Source organism: Pseudorasbora parva, chromosome 7 (genome assembly GCF_024679245.1).
Source record: "Pseudorasbora parva isolate DD20220531a chromosome 7, ASM2467924v1, whole genome shotgun sequence".
Lineage (NCBI taxonomy): Eukaryota > Metazoa > Chordata > Actinopteri > Cypriniformes > Gobionidae > Pseudorasbora > Pseudorasbora parva.
Window position 1 is genome coordinate 23,578,497 of NC_090178.1, and position 6,405 is coordinate 23,584,901.

Consider the following 6,405-nt stretch of genomic DNA (forward strand, 5'->3'; position numbering starts at 1 on the left):
AATCTTAGCTGACTTAAGATGAGAGGCTCTGATGCCTTTTGGATCATCTGCAAGGTTTTACAGCTGGGAGGCCAAATAGTAAAGCTTTTCGACTATCCAAGTTTGGGATGACAAGAGTCTGGACCCAGAGCTACAAAGCATAATCAGATAGGTATGGGTCAATTTTCTTTATGTTAAAGAGCATAAACTGTGCAGTTATTGGGATGGTTGTAAACTACTACCCAAAGATGGCAGCGTTATGGTTGTTGATTGATGGTGTTGTGTTCAATTGATGGCCTGGCTGGGATGTCAAGGTTGCCTTTGCAAGATTGACCTGGACACGGCATTCCTTCATTCAATCCATGATGTCAAAAACATCTAGTTTGAAAGACAGAATGAGAACGTAGGATTGTCAGGCTGGAAAGTCAAGTAGAGCTGTGTTAAATGTAGAGGAGTGCCTCTAGAGTATTCAAGTGGTTGGCAGGTGTGATTCAGACACCATTCCCCTCCCATAAAACCTTGAAGAATCTGCCTGTAAGATAGGACTCAAAGCAGTAAAGAGCAGTGATGCACAACTTTGAAAGAGTTGATAGGAGATATGATGACATCAAAGACAGCAGGTAGGTTAAGCAGGTTGAGGACAGATGATCTCAAAGTCATCACAGTCATTCAGGAAAGGATAGCATGGTAGTGAAGAATGGTTGCATACTACATTGTGTTCTAAAAAAGGAATGAATTAAAAAAGATTGGACAGAGCCTTTTCATTGTTTTTGGACAGGGGCGAAATCAGAAAATGTTCATCGTTTTCAAGTATTTCAATGTACTTCTACGTGGTTAAGTATTGATTTGAGTGGGGTTACAGTGGGAATACCTGAACCTGATTAAATGGCAGAGATGTTTATGATGTGTGTGAGTACAGGTAAGAGTGAGAGTTTGTTTGAAGAAAATAAGAATGTTCTAGGGGATATTTCCACTGTTGGGCCAAATGGCTCTAAGAATGGTTCCAGTTGTATTTCCTAGAGCCTGGTACCACAAGACAATGACTGACACATCTGTATTACACTGCAAAAAGCTCTGTTATCAGCCCCACAGTGGAAAATGAGACCACATCCATGCCGACTAGGAGAAGGGAAGAGGAGAATGTTGAGAAGACTATGACATTTTATACAAATTCTTGATCTGGTAAAAGTTCCCCAAAAAAGTTAACTATACAAAACTGTTATACAACACTGAAGGAACCAAGTTCACTGGCCGTTTACAAAAAGATGCTGTCTACTACTTATGGTGAAAACCATGCAAGTGTTGGTTGTTTTGAAATAACAGATTGGAGTATATTCAAAGATTACTCCTCCAATGTTAAATGAACAAAAGTGGGCACTTCATACATTCACAAAAGGAAGATATGTCTCTACTATCTATATAACCCCAAAATAGAAATATTAAATATATTGCATAGTAGCAGCTGCACTGAAATAAAACATGAACTAATTCTGCATACTTGCTTTGGACACCTGGATGGTTAATCAATCTACATTAGGGTTTTTTTTTTCAAACAAGCTTTTCCAGAAAAAATAGAACCAGGGCTTATGCAATACAGTTGGATGTGCACAGCTGGATACTAGAATTCCTGACAAGCAGACCTCAATACATCCTCTACAGCCTGCTGCTTCAGTCCTGGACTATACTTATTTGCCTCCTTCCCCTGTACAGATACTCACAGCAGTAGTTAAGTTTGCCAATGGCATATGATGTGCAATGGCCACTGGGCTAATGAACTGTAACAGTGAGTCATGCAAGAAAATAGGTGAAGGTCTCTAAAGATTTCCTTGAATAGGAAGACAACAGAACCTTTTGCAAGGCTTCAAAGACACAGAGGGTGTTATTTCAAGGTTGCAATGACATTACCAGCACTACAGTGGAAATGGTCAGATGGTTCCGCATGCTCTATTTGAATCTCTACTAACCTGATCTGGCCCCACAAAACTGTAGCCATTCTAAAAACATGTACACTAATGCCTGCACTTTCTAAAGAGACTTAAAGAAATTTGACATGAAACAGGAGTTCCTCATGAACCAGATCACTATATGAAGAAATATATAAAATATCCTCACTTGCAGTATGACTGTTACAATAGAATAAACACAGTGTTGTTTGCTGAACTATGTCTATGGTATCATATGGCAATGTCTAATGTTTTGTCTGTTCCACGACAGAGTTCTTGTGCTTAGCACAAGATATCACCAATCTCTTAGACTACTCCATGGACAAGATAAGCTAGTAATATTGTCAGCAATTTACACTGTTGTTTTCTAAGAAGTTTTAAGTTGTTCAGGTCCAGTATACACTCGGAATTAAGGTTTTTGCATTTGACCAAACTGTTGACCAAAATGGACATTGCAGCACTGAAATAGAGTGTTCTGCAAAGAAGTCTTGCAAACATAAAACATGGCACATCTGTCAACTGTAGTTTAGTTCAAATTGTAGAACAGTTTACTGTAATATTACTTTGTTCAAAAATAGAAGGTTCCAAACAAACAATGAATCTAGAACATTGCCATGGTTACCAAAATGTCAATCAACATTTGTTTCCTATTTAGGTGTACCCCTTACATTAAAGAGTTTTCATGCAACTAGGCTCAGGTATAAATGGTAAAGGGTCTTATTTTACCCCTTGTCATCATCAGATTAACTAAAATCCATATTTATTAAGCGGAAACGAGGCCTCAGATTTCAATGTGTGTCACTCATCGCTTGCCACCTTAGGTCAGCCCTACGCCACACCACTGGCTGATTTGACAACAAAACAAGAATAAAGTAGCCTAGAAATCTAGACGTACCCTAGCGGCAGCAAATCTAATCTGCCCGCGAGTGTCATCTAGCAACTCTCAATACCCTTCTGAGCTGTATTCCCCTTACTCTTGCCAGGCCAATCACATCGTGTATAGAGTCGGTGGGCGGGGCCATATTGACGATGGCCGAGTTGCGTTTGCATGCTTCTAGTAAACACAGAAACTGGAGAACGGCGGTCTTTCAAATCAGCTTTGACCGCGACTCTGGAAGACTTGGAGTTGAGCTTTTCTCTGAGAACAGAACAATGAACGGCACTGAAGTCATTCGTAAAAAGGGAAGATGTGTTCAGAGTTTTGCCAACCGGATACGGCGAATGTTTAATCTATCAACAAGCTCTGCTTCACCTTCGTTGCTCTGGTTGGTTGTGTATCGTATCCTTTCGCATGCAGAGGGAGTTTGAAAGACAACTGTTTATCCCACCTCTCAGATTGAGCCCTGTCAATGGTGAGTTTCCAGACCAAACATCTTGATGTGGGTCTGGCTTATCAGGCTAAGAATAAAGGGCTATAGGGAGTAATATTCAGTTGTTACGTAAAACAGAATCTGTAGCATTTTACTCTTTATATATAAACAAATGCAAAATCCCTATCCAATTTTGGTCCAAATGGTAAAAATCACATTATATATTACACCAACCAGTCATAACATGACCATTGACATGTGAAGTGAAAAACATACAGTGGGTAGGATATATTAGGCAGCAAGTGAATATCTTGTCCTCAAAGTTGATGTGTTAGAAGCAGGAAAAAGTGCAAAATTGTGATGGCTAGATGACTGCAGCTCTTGTTGGGTATGTCAGTGCAGTGGTCAGTATCTATCAAAAGTGGTCCAAGAAAGGAACAGTGGTGAACTGGAGACAGGGTCATGGGTGGCCAAGGCACATTGATGCACGTGGGGAGAGAAGTAATGGAACAAGGTTGCCTGGTCTAATCAAGTTGTCTTTCACATCACGTGAATGGCTGGATGCATGTGCATCTTTTACCTAGTGAAACCCGTGGCAGGATGCACTATGGGAAGGCAGCAAGCCAGCAGAGGCAGGGTTATGCTTTGGGCAATGTTCTGCTGGGAAACCTTGGGTCCTGCCATCCATGTGGATGTTACTTTGACATGTAAAACCTACCTAAGCACTGTTTCAGACCATGTACACCTTTTCATGGGAACAGTATTCCCTGGTGGTTGTGGCCTCTTTCAGCAGGATAATGCACAAAGCAAAATGGTTTGAGGAGCACAACAACGAGTTTGAGGTGTTGACTTGGCCTCCAAATACCCTAGACCCCAATCCAAGTGAGCAAATGTGTGATGTCCTGAACAAACAAGTCTAATTCATGGAGGCCCCACCCCGCAACTTGCAGGACTTAAATGGTTAGTTCACCCAAAAATGAAAATTCTGTCATCAATTACTTGCCCTCATGTCATTCGACACCCGTAACTGTGCATTCACACCGCCGGCGGTGAGAGCATCAAAGTGGCTGGAAGTCATTCATTTTCAATGAGAGCCGATGGCGACCTCCGACGACAGCGGCACGTCATGTACGATTTGGGCGTCGAGAAGAGTTGAAATCAGGTCAATTTTATTGTAATGCTATGACGCGGTTCAGTGGCAACCAATTGGAATGCAGAAGTTCTCCATTTGAGAGAAATCAAGAGAACGCAGGCCTGTAAACTTTGGTTCCGACCACATTAGTTCCCAAGAAAAATGTAAGAAATGTTGATAATTGCTGTGCGGGTTTTCCTATCATTTATGATGTGATTCCCTATCATAGAGATGTGTAATTTGTTAAGAAGGCACGCAACACTATTTTATAGACACTAGAATGCAAGAAAAACATTAGAACGTTTTTCAGCGAGAATGCAATAAATTCTTAATTTCACATTTAAATGATTTCATGAGGTTAACTTATACCCTACTTGTGGTCAATCGGCCCATCAGAATGCTTTGCGACCTCTTTAAATACAGTTTAAAAAAGACCAAGCATTTGATCTACTTCAGAGCAGCAGCGCATCCACAAATCTTTATACAGCGTCGTTGGCAGGGCAGCTAGAGCGAATTTTGATGCTCTCGCCGGTGGCGGTGTGAACACACAGTAAGACTTTTGTTCATCTTCAGAGGCCTCATTTATAAAACTTTGTGTCAGAAGTGCTGTACAGGTGAAACATATGACGTGCGTACACACAGAAATATTCGAAATGTATAAAACCGTGTGCACGCACATCCTACGAAGTTTTCCCTTAATAAATCACAATAAATTCAAAATGTAGCGCAGATTTTGCGGCTTCAAGTCACGCCCATCGTTGCCCATAAATAGTACGTGAAACGACCCACAAGTTAATATTCATCGATTGCGAAATTATGGCAAACAGAGAGAATCACAAGAGAATATCAGTTTTGTACATCATTTTGTTCTGTTTACCATATTATTTATGAGGATGAATTGCATAACATGCCAATATTATTGCAGAACATATTTCATTCTTTTTGCAAATGAGTATTATTTGCATTTCTGTTGTAATTTTCGTTTGATTTAGTTTGTTTTACACTGCAGATTGATCAAACTGGTGTTAGTGCAGGCTGTTATTGTAAGACTTGCTTTTTGAAGTCTTCATGTTATTTATGAGAGGAAGTATTGCCATTTCGTTACACACAGTTTCACGTTTCTTCCATCTGCCGACGGTGTTGCCATTTCTCATTTCACCCGTTCGTGCGCGTAAGCCTGGGTCAGAGCTTGCGTGAAGGACCGCACATTTTCCAGCCAATTTTGCGTTTTATAAATATCAATTATTGCGTAGAGACCAGTGTACGCCTTCTTTAGTGCATGCGCAACGTTTATAAATAAGGCCCCAGAACACAAATTCAGATATTTTTGTTGAAATCCGACGGCTCAGAAAGGACACCATTGGCAGGAATGACATTTCCTCTATAAGGTACTAAAGACATGATTAAGAAGTCTCACTAAATTGGTTCAACAATAATTTCATAAAGTGACAAGAATAGTTTGTGTGAAAAAAAATAAAATAATCAAAATAACTTTATTCTTGTCTTCAATCTGGTCCTCTAACATAAACTCACAAAGCACCATGACGCATGTGCAAGAATATGACGTAGAGTCAGCGTTTGGGCATCCAGGTAATGCACACTGTAGCACCATTTTGAGCACTACACTAAGACCTAAAGCACAATCAATGTAGAATTCAATAGCTTACATACGCTGCGTCTTCTTCTGCTCCTAAACAAAGTTCATTGCTTCTGCCGACTCACACGTGCACAACGCGTGCGTGAGCCGGCTGAAGCAAAGAATTTTGTTTACGAGCAGAGGAAGACGCAGCGTATCTAAGCTGTTAAATTCTACATTGATTGTGCTTTAGATGATTTGTGAGTTCTTGTCAGAGGCCCAGATTGAACACAAGAATAAAGTTGAATAAAGTTATTTTTAATTTTCTTTTTGCGCACTAAAACTATTTTTGGCGCTTTATAAAATTATTATGAACCACTCTGCAGTGGTTAGTATCTTTTATAGGTCTTGAGAAAGGAAATGTCATTGCTGCCAATGGAGGCCTTTCTGAGCCATCCGTTTTCA